This window comes from Schistocerca cancellata, chromosome 7 (assembly GCF_023864275.1).
Source record: "Schistocerca cancellata isolate TAMUIC-IGC-003103 chromosome 7, iqSchCanc2.1, whole genome shotgun sequence".
Lineage (NCBI taxonomy): Eukaryota > Metazoa > Arthropoda > Insecta > Orthoptera > Acrididae > Schistocerca > Schistocerca cancellata.
In genome coordinates this window covers 126,828,994-126,846,316 of record NC_064632.1, presented here as the reverse complement: position 1 = coordinate 126,846,316, position 17,323 = coordinate 126,828,994, and positions in this window count along the sequence as shown.

The window sequence follows — 17,323 nt, the reverse complement described above, 5'->3', positions numbered from 1 at the left end:
GGCTCTGTACCACGGGTATCAGTCAGCTTATTTGCAGGCGAAACGATTTTCTAAATTACTGAAAAGAAGCCTGACCCACCTCTAGCACGAAGGAAACGTCCGGTGGATGCCGTCGAACAGTGGCCACATGACAACAAAATACAAGTGATACCAAGCAAGATGAAGGTTGTCATATTTACGAATAGCAGACATATGGTTAATAACAGGCTCCGGCACTCCGTTCAACCAATTGCGTGACCGAAACGCTCAAATACCCATGCGTCCATCTACAAAAGATGCTTCTGTACACGACACATACTCGAGAGAAGAAGACAACTTGAATGAGGAATTTGGTGCATTAATCCCATTCCAGAAGAGCACAGTTTTGAATCCGCGCACAAAAAAACTGTACCTCCCCAAAGCGGAACCAAATTTGCTGTACAGATCGACATCATGGAAAAACAAACTACAAGAATCTACAACGCCTCCAAAATCGATGTTTGCTTTCGGTCCAAATGTGTGTGAATGGCTACGGGACAAACTGCTAAGGTCATCGGTCCCTAGTCATACACACTACTTAGACTAACTCACGCTAAGGACAACACAACACCCATGGCTGAGGGAGGACTCGAACCCCCGACGGGGACAGCCGCAGGAACCGTGGCAAGACGCCTAGACCTCGCGGCTACCCCGCGAGGTTTACTTTGGGTCAGAGGAGCCCCCTGGTGGGTGAGAAATCAAGATCTTCACTGCAAACTAGGCGAGAAATGCCTTAAGGAAAAAGTTAAAGACAATGCCACAAAGGCGTTCCACATTGTCGATGCCATCTGAGGCATAGTGTGCCAAATAGGCTCAGTAGAGACAGTTGAACCAATACCAAGGCACAAGTACAGAGTTCCGAAGTCAATAGTGGTCGACCCTCCATAAACCAAGACATTAAGACGTAGACAGCTTACGAAACCTACAAAACCGCCCATTTGAAAAAATAAAATTAAAGAGACGGTTCACGAGACCCAAATGAGTGTCCAAAACCTGTCCGATTGAAGCAATAAATAAAATGTGCAAAACCTTTTACTTGTAGCGTACTCTAAAGAAGTACACGGCACCAAGGGTGATTAGACTCTAAGCAACACACAAAAAGAAACATTAATCTTTTAGTCAAGACTTACTCCTTGTCGCTAGTTGTTGCCGAACGTTACACCGAGTCGTTGATAGCTCTTCCGGTAAACATTTAGTGTACTTAGACGCACGCCCGTGTCGGGCCTCTGCTTGTAGCTAGCCGCGTCTGCCCCAAATTGTCAAGAGTGTAGCATTTCTTCATCCACAAGTTGAGTATAAAATATTTATTTAAAGTGCACTTGTGACAAATAATCTTCAGCTTGCCTGTCCTGATTCCCAGGATGACAGATTCATTTGGCAACCTTCCACTGACTTATAAGTAGCAGCAACTTGCAACATGACACCTCGCCTAGTGGGTTTCAGTCTAACTAGCCGCAAAGCGGTTAGCACTCACGATTCAAGGGCCTCGATGGAGACACTGCAATGTTTGTTTGTGGTACACTGGAAGCCTCATGCCCTCGTCTGTTTTCTACAACTTGAGCCTCACTGTTTCGATGCTTCCCCCTTCAGGCCCGCTGCAGGCGAACCACTCGGTCTACTGCAAATGAGAACACTCGGCCTGAACATGCTGTAGTCTTAAGCGTCGGGCTAGTGGCACAGCGATTGCAGCTGCAAGTAAAAGGTTAGGAGTTGTCTGCTTTGTTCACTGCACCGCTGGTAGAGAAACGAAGTAAATTTAATGCGGTGCAGTGTGTGGACAGTTTAATGCCTTGGGTAAACTGTAAAACTGCTACGTCTTACCAGGAGGTGGGTACGTAAATAGTATCGCTGACAGACTATCGGGCTATTTTCAATTGCGTGCAAATGGACTTATTGTCATTTTCTCCTCTTAAAATACGCGAATGAAACGTAAGATAGATACTGGTATGAAATACCTTCGCCATGCACTGCGTATTATGTATGTATACGTACTGACTGAAATATCGTCACGACAGAATACTGTATTGTATTCGCTCCAACGAATTGTGTGATGTGACCACTTACGTTAGTTGCAAGCAAAGACCTGCGCATTGCATCTGTTTGAAAACTTGAACGAAGCCATTACAATAATCACGCTCTTTGCAAGTAACAATGCTTAAAAAGGTAGTAGAGCATATCCTACAAATTTTTCAGACGTTTTTAATCTACCCTCGTAATTACGTACCTGACGCATCACCATCATGTTGTTGGTCAGATTGGTCTAATGGTAAAGCGCGTGGCTGGAAGCCGAGAAGTCGCTGGCTCGAACATCAGTGTACAGAAAATAGTATCAAAATTGCTAAGTAATCATTCCTTACCACCTCGGAAAACTCAGAAATCATAAACCTTTACATCGTAAGTGAATTTGTAGAAGACCAATAACGCAATATAACTGGATCAAGGAGCTTTCAATAAAAGTGCAAATGTTAATTTTACAGTGCTGTAGAAGTCACTTATTTATATGACCTTCCTTAGCTGTATCACGGAAAGAAATTTCTGACGTTTACTGTTGATAAACATCTGATCAAAAAGAGGACGACAACGTTAACTAGCATACAGGGAAGATATATTTAAAAATGCGGCGGAAAGATATTACACTTTTACTGACAAAGAAGGAATTTTCGTCTAGCTCAGCATACAATTTTATCAGAACAAGGAGAGCATACTTATGATGGCAGAAGAGACCTTTAAATTTAACGTGTACAGTGAACGCTAAGGTTCCCCGTTATCTTTTTTTCTCTCTCTCTCCCAATCTATGTTAGAGAGTGCCGGCTGCGTGTGTGCTAAGGCATCCGATGCACACGCTGCTTACCCGCTGGTTCAATGCTCGCAAGGATTCACTGAAAGGGGACCGGCCCGAAGTTAGTATTTGATTGATTAGGTAATTATCACACTAAGATTTCGCAAGGGCTGAAGCAACCAAGTGGGCACATAACTAATTACCACGCTCCAACATGATCTATATTGTCTATCCACATTAATTTTCATTGCCGCCAGATTATCATAACTTCAGTTTAGTACTAACTTCGTTCTCTATACAGGATGGGGGTGTTGCGATCAGTCACTGAATCCATGAAATTAAATTCATATAACATTTTTATTATTTACCCAGAAACTTTACAAATATTATAACCATTTTTTTACTCACTACTTAAGTGATCTCATAATTGAAATTAACAAAGCAAAGATCAATCTTATCTAGCACTGAAGGTGACCATATTATCAGAAATCTATTCACCACTCTGGCATACTAAAGGTGCTTGTACTATCAGAAATCGTGTCTCTATTATAATATTGTGCACTGGGAAATGGAGGGGTCTACGTTGTTGCATCCGTAGTCCGTATTCTTGGACAGTGATTGAAGTTCGGACCAAATATTGTTAATCCGACCGAATCGTTATGAATTAATGAACCGCGCTTCCGTTCCTCAATGGTCACTCTCTCAGTTACTTCACAGCACCGTTCCCTTAGCCCAAATTATAGCAAATATTCTTAACGGGAAAACTGGGGGAACAAAGCAGACACAAACATCTCTCTTATACACAAAAAACAATTTCCTTAAAAATAAAACACACTATAAAATTTGGCACACGCAAATTAACAATTTACGGCACACCCAAGCATCCTCACCTTAACTATTTTCAAGAACGAACTGATAGCTCGCTGGCGGTGCAATTCAACACCACATGGGCGATCGACACCAGCGGCTAATTCTTTTTTCTTTTTTTTTTATACTCACCCCACTGTTCATTCTTGTTTTCAATCCATACAATTATTCATACGCACAACCTATTACTTACCAATTAGTTAGGACGTGGAGTCTCGTCTAGGTTGCTGCTTGCAAATGGGAGTAGACATGAATCGAAAGATCTGTGCACAAAATGTGTGAATTTGCCAAAAATTTACGTCACACGTTTAGAGCATAAATGCAACTCACCCGAAACTGAAGCATATCCTAGCAGGTTTCACACGGAATCATCGTCTAAATTTATCAGTAGTTACGACCACGTGTTAAGCTAACTAGGCGGGGTGAGGCTCTGTGTTACTTTAGCAAGACCAGTAAGAAATTTAAAATTGCAAAACGCAACTGTTAAAAGTTAAACTATATGATTTTTTATACTTTTGCTGCTTTCGTATGCTGAAGGTACTAACTGATTGCATTACTACAAACCTCAAAAAACTTTTGCATCTCGGTTCAGAGAGTTCCATAACCCGTACAGGAAATTGGAATAGAGATCAACATAAACATCATTTCCATCTATTTTATTTCTCATGAAAACCACACATTGCACGTTGTACCACCAAACAGCGATATCTTCAGAGGTGTTGGTCCAGAATGCTGTACTAACCGGTACCTCTAATATCCAGTAGCACGTCCTCTTGCATTGATGCATACCTGTATTCGTCGTGGCATACTATCCACAAATTCATCAAGGCACTGTTGGTCCAGGTTGTTCCACTCCTCGCGGCGATTCTGCGTAGATCCCTCAGAGTTCAAAATGGTTCAAATGGCTCTGAGCACTATGGGGCTTAACAACTGAGGTCATCAGCCCATAGAACTTAGAACTACATAAACCTAACCAACCTAAGGACATCACACACATCCATGCCCGAGGCAGGATTCGAACCTGCGACCGTAGCGGTCGGGCGGTGCCAGACTCAAGCCCCTAGAACCGCGATCCCTCAGAGTGATTGGTGGGTCACGTCGTCCATAAACAGCCCTTTTCAATCTATCCCAGGCATGTTCGATAGGGTTCATGTGTGAAGAACATACTGGCAACCCTAGTCGAGTGATGTTATCCTGAAGGAAGTCGTTCACAAGATGTGCACGATGGGTGCGCGAACTGTCTTCCATGAAGACAAATGCCTTGCCAATATGCTGCCGATATGGTTGCACTATCGGTTGGAGGATGGCATTCATGTATCGTACAGCCGTTATGGCGCCTTCCATGACCACCAGCGGCGTACGTCGACCCCACATAACGACACCCCAGAACAATAGGGAACCTCCACCTTGCTGCTCTCTCTCTGGACAGTGGTTCTAAGGTGTTCAGCGTGATCGGGTTGCCGCCAAACACGTCTCTGACGATTGTCTGGTTGAAGGCATATGCAACACTCATCGGTGAAGAGAACGTGATGCCAATCCTGAGCGGTCCATTCGGCACTATGTTGGGGCCATCTGTGAAGCGCTGCATGGTGTCTTGGTTCCAAAGATGGATCTCGCCATGGACATCGGGGGTGAAGTTGCGCATCATGCAGCCTATTGCGCACGGTTTGAGTCGTAACACGACGTCCTGTGGTTACACGAAAAGCATTATTCAACATGGTGGCGTTGGTGTTACGTTTCGTCCGAGCCATATCCCTTAGGTAGCAGTCATCCACTGCAGTAGTAGCCCTTGGTTGGCCTGAGCGATGTATGTCAGTGAGAGTTCCTGTCTCTCTGTGTCTCCTGCGTGTTCTCCCGGACTCGATCGAACCGCGGTATTGAACGTCTAGGCATGGTCGAACTACAGACAACACGAGCCGTGTACCTCCTTCCTGGTTGAATTATTGAAATTGATCAGCTGTCGGATGCCCTCCGTGTAATACGCGCTGCTGATGCATCTTTGGGCATCCAACATCTCTGAACAGTCAAGGGGACTATGTCTGTGATACAATACCAAAGATCAACGTCTATCTTCAGGAGATCAGGGAAACGGGACGACGCAAAACTTTTTTTGATGTGTGTATAAATGGATGGCGTGGGCTCACCTCTGGAAAAGAATTTTAATTTTAGAGGCAATCTAAAAAAAAAAAGAAAAGTGAATGGTCGTAACGACATGCTAACTACTTCCATCCTGAAAAAGATCAGATTAATAACAATATAATAAATTATACCTCATCCCACAAAGAATTTGGCGGCAAAGAGGGAAATCGCCCTCGATTCCGTCCGCTATGTTCAACAGCTTCCCCCAGTGTATCCCTGTCATGGCGGCCCTCACCGGTCGTTCTCCTCCGCCCTAGAGGGGAGGGGAACCTGTTACAACCTCGGTCTACCCCTGGCAATGGAAAACAGGTGCATCATCGCTGCTTTTACCCCAAATTTGTGTAGGCACTAACCAAACTACAGAGTGACCACATCTCTGGCTTGCCACTAGCAGCAAACGAAAGTTAATTAACCCAAGGCAACGAAGAGGGATTAAGGAAAGGAATCCATTTATGTAATTATGAATTAAATGAACAGGTATTCCATTTCTTCACTCGAGTTATAACATTTCTTAAATTTGAAAAAAATTATGAAAGTATCTCAAACATATATAGTATTCAATATAATGCGACGGAACAAGCTTATTGTAATGAGATGGAACAAGCTGTTCCCTCTCAACAGTTCAAAAAAGGTAACTTCATTTTTAGTTCTACAATATTTGTCCCTTTAAAAGGCCAAAAGACAACCCATTTTCTGAAGGAACAATAGAACAGACAAATGGTGTTGTGTTTCCTTTAAGAAATAATATATGACTTGCTCAGAAACATCGAAAACTGTTTACTTATTATTTCTTTCGTGAAGCACTATTGTTTTATCTAAGTAAGAGAAAAATTCATTATTTTGGAACCAGAAAGAGTGAACATAGAGATAATTCCAGAGAAGCCAGACCGAGAACGTAAGACAAAAGGAAAGAGAGGTTAAAACAATGAAAAATTCCTGTTGGACCACGGAAATTTCCATTTGACTTCGATCAAGCCTTCACCTCTCAACGATGTGAGGAGCCACCCGGCCGGACACGTGGTTCGGATTCCGCGTTAAACTGTAGGTCTTCTTCCTCCGGTTGGATAAACGGCACAGGTTAGGGAGACGCAAGTCGCAGAAGTGGCGTCCAGTCTAAAGGCTTGCACTCAATCACTGAGCCACACGCAACTATTAATTTTTATACCATCAGATTTTTGGAAGTCTTGGCCAAGCCACCTCAGCAGCCACCTTTACAGATATAGAATTGTGACGAAACAAAAATCACATAGCTAGAGTTCTACAACGCAGGGTTGGAAATAATGCGTCAGTAAGGTAAGAGTGCCTGTTTTTTAACTTGATGTCAGCTGAAACAACGGGTTATGCGGCGCTCAGAGAAGCGAGCAAGGGCAGACAGCTTGGAAAACACGGATATTCATGCGTAACTACACAGAAAACAATAGCCTGTTCTGTATTCGTCTTGCTCTGTTGTTCTCACATGAAAAACTGATATTTTCTTTAACATATCCACTGCTACCGGCTGCAGTTACGTATAAAAATGAAAGAGATACAGAACGCCTGTGTACTTCAAAGCTATATCCACCCAAAACTGAGTCAACGAAAGAGTTTCTTCAGTGCTCTTAAGGTTTCTTCATTAACATGACCCCTTTAAAAGTTATGTCACCAGGAAAATCAAGAATGAACCATATCACAGTTCGTATTATTATGGAAAGAAGAAAGATTTTAGCACGCTTTTGATGACATGGCCGTTAGAGTCGGACCTCAACCTCAGACACGATCAGTGCAGGAAGCAATCAGTGGTATTTTTCAAAGATCAATAGTGGCGATAGACTTAACTGATGGATCACGGTACACCTACATTTACATCATACTCCGCAAGTCTCCTAATGGTGTTTGGCGAGATGTAAAGTGTGTGTCACGTTCCTTTTCAAGAGGTAATTTAGTTATAATTTCTCAGCGTGATATTCGTAGAGAATACGACACTGCACCTACTACATTCCGAAGACTTCTCGACTAATACCAACAGTTTCAAGATGCTAGTTGTTCACGTAGGTGGAAATCCAGAGGCCACGCCCGTGTGCTCATTCATGACGAACAGGTCATTCAATAGTTTTGCTAATTTTATCTTCGTGGCAGCTGAGTTAGCCATTCCACGCACGGCTACCTGGCATGTTACGCGGTGATTCTTGCGTTTCAGCGCATACAGTCTTCGACTGGTGTATGAACTTGAAGACGATGCTAAACACCAAGCAATAGCCGGCCGCTGTGACCGAGCGGCTCTAGGCGCTTCAGTCCGCAAACGCGCTGCTCCTACGGTCGCAGGTTCGAATCCTGCCTGGGGCATGGATGTGTGTGATGTCCTTAGGTTAGTTAGGTTTAAGTAGTTGTAAGTCTAGAGGACTGATGACCTCAGATATTAAGTCCCATAGAGCCATTTTTTGAACAAACCAGTAAGTATTCCGTGGCCTAGTTGTAGAGTCTTTCGCAAGCAGTTAAAATGTCCTCAGTTCTAGTTTCGGAACCATCTACAACTAAAATTTTGAGTAAAATTCATCAGCAATGACGGCCGAAGACTCACGGTATATGCAGGCCTCTCGGTTCTGCCAACGGCCTTGTAGAAGAGGGCAGAGGTTCAGGCCACACACTTGCCTGTGGAGTGGGAAACGGTCACAGTAAAACGGAGGAATCACCAATGATCAACGACATAAGTATACAGACGGCAAATTGAATCACTGAACTGAAAACAGAATATATATTCACTAGTTATCTGGCCTCTACAGGTAACTGAAACAATCGGACAAGTACGACAGAACACGCGCTCTGAGAGTCCCGTGCAATCTTAGTTATGTATACAGATAATAATAAGAATATTAATTTCGTGTGCCTCAATGTCCTGCTGGATGCCACGCGTTGTATCTGGCGATTGCTCATGTTGTTGAGAGGTAAGAGCTAGGTTAAACGACGACTAACAAATCCGTCGTCCGATCGAGATTGGATTCCACTTCCTCCCGGTTTCGTGACACGCGCTTTATTGCTAGACAACAATATCGATATGTGTATACAAAGTTAATTTGTAGGTTTTGAATAATCAATTTGAGAGTATTAAAATATGTGACCTCTATATCTTTATCTTTTGATTGCATTTATTTAGAAGTTTAAATTTCTTCTATGGGCACGGGACAGTGGACCTTAGTACTTGACATAAATTTCAACTTTATGCCTCTATACGTTCCTGAGAAAAAGCGGTGCTAACAGTCGGACAGACAGACAGACAGTCGGGAAACAAGAGTTCCATTAGGGTTCCCTTATACCGATTGAATTACGCAACCCTAAAAAGCATCACCATCTCTCCATTATCAAAAGATTCCCGATTACTCCCCTGTTCGTATGTACGGGAGGCAAAGTGGAGGTAACCATGAACAAAATGCATAAGCAAGGGAAAGGTAACATTCAGCGAGTCGAAACGTGCTAGGAAGATTATAAAACTTGAAAAGGAAAATATACTCAATCTCATGAAGTCAACTGGGAAAGGTAAGGGATTTGCTCAGACGAATAAAAGGTAACATCAATAGCAGCTGCAAGTGGTACAATAGAAGTAGGACTCGTTATGAATAAGAAGGTAAGGCAGAGAATGAGTTGCTGTGAAAAGCTCAGTGATAGGGTAGTTGTCATCAGAATCGACAGCAATCTATCGCCGACAACAATACTTGAGGTAGCCAAGCAGTCGTAAAAGGGAGAAGAGACCGTATACGAGGATGTTCAACGTGTGCTTCAATGTGTAAAGGAGGACGACAGTCTAATAATCAGGGGGAAATGCGGTTGCAGGGGAATTAATAGAAGACAGTTACGGAAGAACATGGGCTTATTAGTAGTAATGAGAAAGAATAATTGAGTCGTGTACTAATTTCATATTAGAAATGGTGGATACACTGTTCAAAACTCACGAGAAGAATAAGTATAATTGTAAAAGATCCGCAGACACAGAAAGACTCCATTTGGATTACTTCATGTTCGGTAAAACGTTCCGAAATCAGATATTGGACTGTAAGGCGTACCCCGAAGCATAGATAGACTACGATCACAATTTGGTAATGATGGAGAATAGACCATACAGAAGAAACAGTTCGAAACGAAGTAGGATACTGAATTTCTGACGAGTGATGAGATTCTTTTGAAGTTCGCTAAGAATGTGGATACTGCGATAAGGAGTATCACAGTTGGCAGTCCCGATGAAGAGGCATGGACATTTCTAAAAAGAGTGATCACAGAAGATAGGCATGCAAATATAGGCTCAAGGAAGGTATCTGCGAAGAAAGCATAAATTCGTACATAGTTAGTATTTCAGTCCTTCTCCGAAAGAAGGGAGTTTAAAAACGGTCAGCGAAAGACTGGAATACCGAAGTAAAAAGTGCTTGAAAAAACACGTGAAACATCTAGAAATGGAGGATGAATCTAAATGAAACTGCACTGGCTGATTAAGTTACGTTTTTGCAGTGATTACAATATAGAGTGAAATTTATAAAGAACATGCAGTGTGCTAAGCACTTATCAATATGATGTTGTACTCCCCCTGGCCTGATACTGTTAGGACGGGTGTCACAAAGCCGCCGTATCGCCTACAGAAACACACTGCTCATGAACTGTTGCAAGTGGTCTTTGATATCCTAGATACTGGCACGAGGACGGAGTTCAAAATGGTTCAAATAGCTCTGAGCACTATGGGACTTAACTTTTGAGGTCATCAGTCCCCTAGAACTTAGAACTACTTAAAGCTAACTAACCTAAGGCCGTCACACACATCCATGCCCGAGGCAGGATTCTAACCTGCGACCGTAGCGGTCGCGCGGCTCTAGACTGTAGCGCCTAGAACCGCTCGGCCACTTAGGCCGGCTAGGAAGGAGTTGACATCGAAGCTTATCCTACACACGTCCCATCCAAGGGACAGATCCGGATCCGTCATTGGCCTCAGGACCTCCCCAGTATAGTGTAGGGTATTCACACAGACACGTGCCACTTGCGAAGAGCGTTATGCTATTGGAAAAATGGCACACCAATGTTGTCAAACGAGAAGTAACACATGGCGATGCAGATGTGTGTGACGTATCATTGTGCCGTCAGATTGCCCTCAAACACTGCCAGCCTTGATATGAAGCCACACCCGATGCCATCCTACACCGTAATGCCTGGAGTAACATCGCTGTGCTTCTCCAAAACATTTTAACAGTGGAATCTCATCCCAAGTCGCCGTCGTGCCCTCCGACGACAGTCATTCGAGGTAGAGTAGAGCTGCTATTTGTCGGTGAAAACAGTGGGACGCCTGTCATCGACATTTCATGATTCCCGATCTCGGCACCTCTCCAGTTGCATTCCTTGTCTCGTGCTGCTAACGCTACCCTACACGAGGCACGGTAATTCTCTAGTCCAGCAGCTGATAGTCTCTGACCAATGGTGGGGACAGACATCAAATGTTGCAGGGACTCGATTACTTGTTCTCAGATGGCAGTAGGAAGCGTGAAAGTACTACGATGTGCTTGATGCACAACACGGCGATCCTCCCTTGTTGCGGTAGATATGGTCGACCAGAATCTTGACGAGATTGCTTGCGCTCACGTTCCCATACACTACAGCATCGGGCCACTGTCACATCTGAATACCCTACATATCTGGATGCTACACGATTCGACCAACTGGCCAAACAGAGACCCACAATGAGGTCCCTTTCAAATTCTGTCAGGCGCTGCTGACGCTGTCTCACACTATTAGCGTTATCTCCGTTTTTTCAGACTGATCACTCAACATCTGACGCAATTCACGGCACTTGCATATCCCACCAGAACTAGTAGCAATACTAAACACGTACGACAGTAACGTACTCTGATGCTCGTTTTGTCCGCCACAGGGAATACCCATACACTTCCACTGTGTGTCCATGTACTAAGTTATACTGACATATGGCCACGTCCTCTGGGTGTTTCACTGTTTCTGACAGTTAGTGTGCCATTTATGAATGAAATAAATAGAAAATTAATAGAGGCCGAGGCAAAATAGTTTCAGGAAAAGCGGAAACAGAAATAGACTTCAGAATGACTGTTTTAGCACATAAGGAAGTCGGAACAACCTTCCGTGAAATTAAAACCAAGGGCAGCAACATTAAGAGTTCAATTGGAAATCCACAATTCAACACAGGACAGGAAGAGGATAGGTGAGCAAAAGTACACTGAATGCCTCGAAGAGAGGGAGAACTTATATGGTGATGTAAAATAAAAAGAAATGGTAAGAGCTATGGAAGACTGTGGACCGAGTAATAGAGTTAGGGTTTAAAAGAGCTTGAAGAGACTTGTGATCAAGCAAGGCGGAAGGGATATAATACACTGCTGGCCATTAAAATTGCTACACCAAGAAGAAAAACAGATGATAAACGGTTATTCATTGGACAAATATATTATACTAGAACTGACATATGTTTACATTTTCACGCAATTTGGGTGCATAGATCCTGAGAAATCAGTACCCAGAACAATCACCTCTAACTAATGGCACGCCATACCATCAAGCCGGGTCATACGCCAGTATGGCGATGACGAATACACGCTTCCAATTGTGCGTTCACCGCGATGTCGCCAAACACGGATGCGACCATCATGATGCTGTAAACAGAACCTGGATTCATTCGAAGAAATGACGTTTTGTCATTCGTGCACACCAGGTTCGTCGTTGAGCACACCATCGCAGGCGCTCCTGTCTTTGATGCAGCGTCAAGGGTAACCGCAGCCATGGTCTCCGAGCTGGTAGTCCATGCTGCTGCAAACGTTGTCGAACTGTTCGTGCAGATGGTTGTTGTCTTGCAAACGTCCCCATCTGTTGACTCAGGGATCGAGACGTGGCTGCACGATCCGTTACAGCCATGCGGATAAGATGCCTGTCATCTCGACTGCTAGTGATACGAGGCCGTTGTGATCCAGCACGGCGTTCCGTATTAACCTCCTGAACCCACCGATTCCATAATTTGCTAACAGTCATTGGATCTCGACCAACGCGAGCAGCAGTGTCGCGATACGATAAACCGCAATCGCGATAGGCTACAATCCGACCTTTATCAAAGTCGGAAACATGATGGTACGCATTTATCCTCCTTACACGAGGCATCACAACAATGTTTCACCAGGCAACGCCAATCAACTGTTGTTTGTGTATGAGAAATCGATTGGAAACTTTCGTCATATCAGCACGTTGTAGGCGTCGCCACCGGCGTCAACCTTATGTGAACGGTCTGAAACGCTAATCATTAGCATATCACAGCATCTTCTTCCTGTCGGTTAAATTTCGCGTCTGTAGCACGTCATCTTCGTGGTGTAGCAGTTTTAATGGCTAGTAGTGTACATTCCTTTCAAAAACCTAAAATAATTCGGGAATGTAGCAGCCAAACGGCTGTTCGTGTTGGTGTGCAGTACATGTAAGGCTGGAGACATACCATGAGTCTATCGGCCCAATCTGCGGAAGAAATTTCTGAGAATGTGCAGTTGGGAAACAGCATTGTATAGAAGTGAATCACGGGCTGTGTGAGAAATTAAGAGGAAACAATTTTTTAAGTCATCAGGCAATAGCTTCCATGGTAATAGAGGGAGCTGTAGAGGATAAAATCTGTATGATAAGACAGAGATAGGAGCATGTCGACAAGTAACTGATATTTTTGAATGTAAGTGCTATACTGAGATGAGGAATTTGGGACAAGAGAATAGTCCATAGCGGGCCGCATCAAAGCAGCCAGAAAATGATGGCACAAAAAAGTATCGCTTTGTGAATTTATTCTGGTAGTTGTAAATGGAAAATGAAAGTTTCCTTTCAAATTCAGGTTAGATTCCAGTGAAGTGGAAATGTCAACCGCCGCAACCTAACAATATGAGGAACACAGTCGCAGTACCATAGTCGATTAGGAGAGACGTTATCCAAAGCCTCTCTCACAGTCTTGTTTTGCAGAAAAGAATGCTAGAGAAATCGCGTGCCAGAATATGTTGGAGTGTGCCGATAATTTCACAGAACAGGTCGCAGCACCGCGGCACTGACACCAGCGGCTAACAGCATGTTTAACATTGAGATGTCACAGCGATGGATCACTCGTAAAAGGATTACGGATGTCCTACCCTAGGTCGCTTGATCTAACGGTGCATGATTCTTTTTTCTTTAAATTTTTGTGTAAAACTCCGTCTACCTGCCTGCCATTCCAACAAGTTGGGATGAACTGCGACGCACCATAACAGCAGGAATTAATGCAGTAAGTAATTCCCGATCTGCATAAACATGGGAAGTGTTTGCGTATCTTCTGGTTTCTATCATGCGTCTTTTGTGAAACGTACATGAAAACTGATCCCAAGCGTACTTGCGGCAGACCACTACCATCAACTGAAACAAACAAATGAGCGTCATACTTATTAAAATTGCGTGAAAGCACACTTGTTGTGTAGTTTACGTCTACTGCAAAAGGCACCCCACTTCTCTCTCCTCGTTATCACGCTCGGAATAATATGGCGCTGGTGGTTCGTGGTTCTTACCTGCAGAGTATTTCTTTCAAGATCATAACTAATACGTGTCCAGATTTGAGTGAAATTGTTCCAGGGGTGTAGGGTCAGCTTTTTACACGTGACCGTACCCATGTCAAGTGTATTTCACATGTATTTAAAATATTTCACACGTATTTGCGCGCGTATTTACCTGTATCTACAGGTAATTTGGCCCTGCAGTTTTATTTTCATGCAGCTCAATGTTTACGACATCGTATTTTTTAACTATGTGCCATACGATGATATAATTTTGCAGGTACGTCCTGAGGTACATGTGGCTACTGTCTGCGAATGCGAATAGAATATTGCTCAGAATTTTATTGTTCTGGGTCTTTATGACGGCATATCTCCTGAATTATGAATCGTACAATGACATAACTTTACTGATACATTCAGTGGTATATGTGAATACTGTATGAAAAACATGCCGTGTATACAGTTAGTAATAAAGAAGTAATAAATTAAAAAGCCCTGCATCATGATGCATGAACAGCGAAAATGTAGTACACGACGAACTACTTCTCGCTGACACACGCCCCTCCCTCCCCGCCCCCATACAATAATGAATGAAAAAAAACTTTTCATAATTTTGTGGGGCATGTCAGCGAGAAGTAGTTTGACAAGGGTTTGAAATGATGTGTAAAGTTTCCTTCAAGTTAGTATCTCTCATTCTCAGATACTGGATGAGTACAGTGTGGCTATTCGTATGTCACGGGCTACACTGTTCTTTCAAACCTACCCCACTCGCTTGACAATTAGGAAGTTCTTACCCCCACAGCGATGTGGAGACAGAAAGTGATATGTGTCCAAGTTTGGTTCGAATAGGTCCAGTGGTTTAGGAGGAGATGTGGAACATACACACAAAAACACATGCATACACTGATCAGTCAGAAAATTATGAACACCTACTTAGCCGGCCACTGTGGCCGAGCGGTTCTAGGCCCTTCAGTCCGGAACCGCGCTGCTCCTACGGTCGCAAGTTCGAATAATGCCTCGCGCATGGATGTGTGTGATGTCCTTACGTTAGTTAGGTTTAACTAGTTCTAGGTCAAGGGGACTGATGTCCTCAGATTTTAAGTCCCGTAGTGCTTAGAACCATTTGAACCACCTACCTAATAGCCGGTACGTCCAACTTTGGCAAGGATAACAGCGTCGGCGCTTCGTGACATGGAAACAATGAGGCCTTGGTAGGTCACTGGAGGAAGTTGACACCACATTTGCACACACAAATCATCTACGTCCCATAAATTCCGGGGTGGAGAGCGATGATGCGAAGTTCAATCACATCGCAGACCTGTTCGATCGGGTTCAGACCTTCGAGCTGGGGGGCCAGCATATCAATTAGAACTCGCCACTCCATTACACTCCTGACCTTGTGACATGGAGCATTATCTTGTCGAAAAATGCCACTACTGTTGGCAAATATGATCGTCATGAAGAGATGTTCGTGGTCCGCAGCCAGTGTAAGGAACTCCTTGGTTTCATGGTGCCTTGAACGAGCTCTGCTGGATGCATAGATGTCCACGTGAATGTTCCTCAGAGGATAATGGAGCCGCCACCAGTTTGTCTCCGTCCCGTACTGCACGTATCTAGGAGTTGTTGCCCTGGAAAAAGATGGATTCACGCTCTCCAATCGGCTGGACCAATGTCAAGTGCCAATGGCCACGTGCCCTTTTCAGTCGTAGTTGACACTGTCGTGGAGTAAATATTGGCACATACGAGGTGCATTTAAGTTCTAAGGTCTCCGATTTTTTTTCTAATTAACTACCCACCCGAAATCGATGAAACTGGCGTTACTTCTCGACGTAATTGCCCTTCAGACGTACACATTTTTCACAACGCTGACGCCATGATTCCATGGCAGCGGCGAAGGCTTCTTTAGGAGTCTGTTTTAACCCCTGGAAAATCGCTGAGGCAATAGCAGCACAGCTGGTGAATGTGCGGCCACAGGAGAGTGTCTTTCATTGTTGGAAAAAACCAAAAGTCACTAGCAGCCAGGTCAGGTGAGTAGGGAGCATGAGAAATCACTTCAAAGTTGTTATCACGAAGAAACTGTTGCGTAACGTTAGCTCGATGTGCGGGTGCGTTGTCTTGGTGAAACAGCACACGCGCAGCCCTTCCCGGACGTTTTTGTTGCAGTGCAGGAAGGAATTTGTTCTTCAAAACATTTTCGTAGGATGCACCTGTTACCGTAGTGTCCTTTGGAACGCAATGGGTAAGGATTACGCCCTCGCTGTCCCAGGACATGGACACCATCATTTTTTCAGCACTGGCGGTTACCCGAAATTGTTTTGGTGGCGGTGAATCTGTGTGCTTCCATTGAGCTGACTGGCGCTTTGTTTCTGGATTGAAAAATGGCATCCACGTCTCATCCATTGTCACAACCGACGAAAAGAAAGTCCCATTCATGCTGTCGTTGCGCGTCAACATTGCTCGGCAACATGCCACACGGGCAGCCGTGTGGTCGTCCGTCAGCACTCGTGGCACGCACCTGGATGACACTTTTCGCATTTTCAGGTCGTCACGCAGGATTGTGTGCACAGAACCTACAGAAATGCCAACTCTGGAGGTGATCTGTTCAACAGCCATTCGGCGATCCCCCAAAACAATTCTCTCCACTTTCTCGATCATGTCGTCAGACCGGCTTGTGCGAGCCCGAGGTTGTTTCGGTTTGTTGTCACACGATGTTCTGCCTTCATTAAACTGTCGCACGCACGAACGCACTTTCGACACATCCATAACTCCATCACCACATGTCTCCTTCAACTGTCGATGAATTTCAATTGGTTTCACACCACGCAAATTCAGAAAACGAATGATTGCACGCTGTTCAAGTAAGGAAAACGTCGCCATTTTAAGTATTTAAAACAGTTCTCATTCTCGCCGCTGGCGGTAAAATTCCATCTGCTGTACGGTGCTGCCATCTCTGGGACGTATTAACAATGAACGCGGCCTCGTTTTAAAACAATGCGCATGTTTCTAT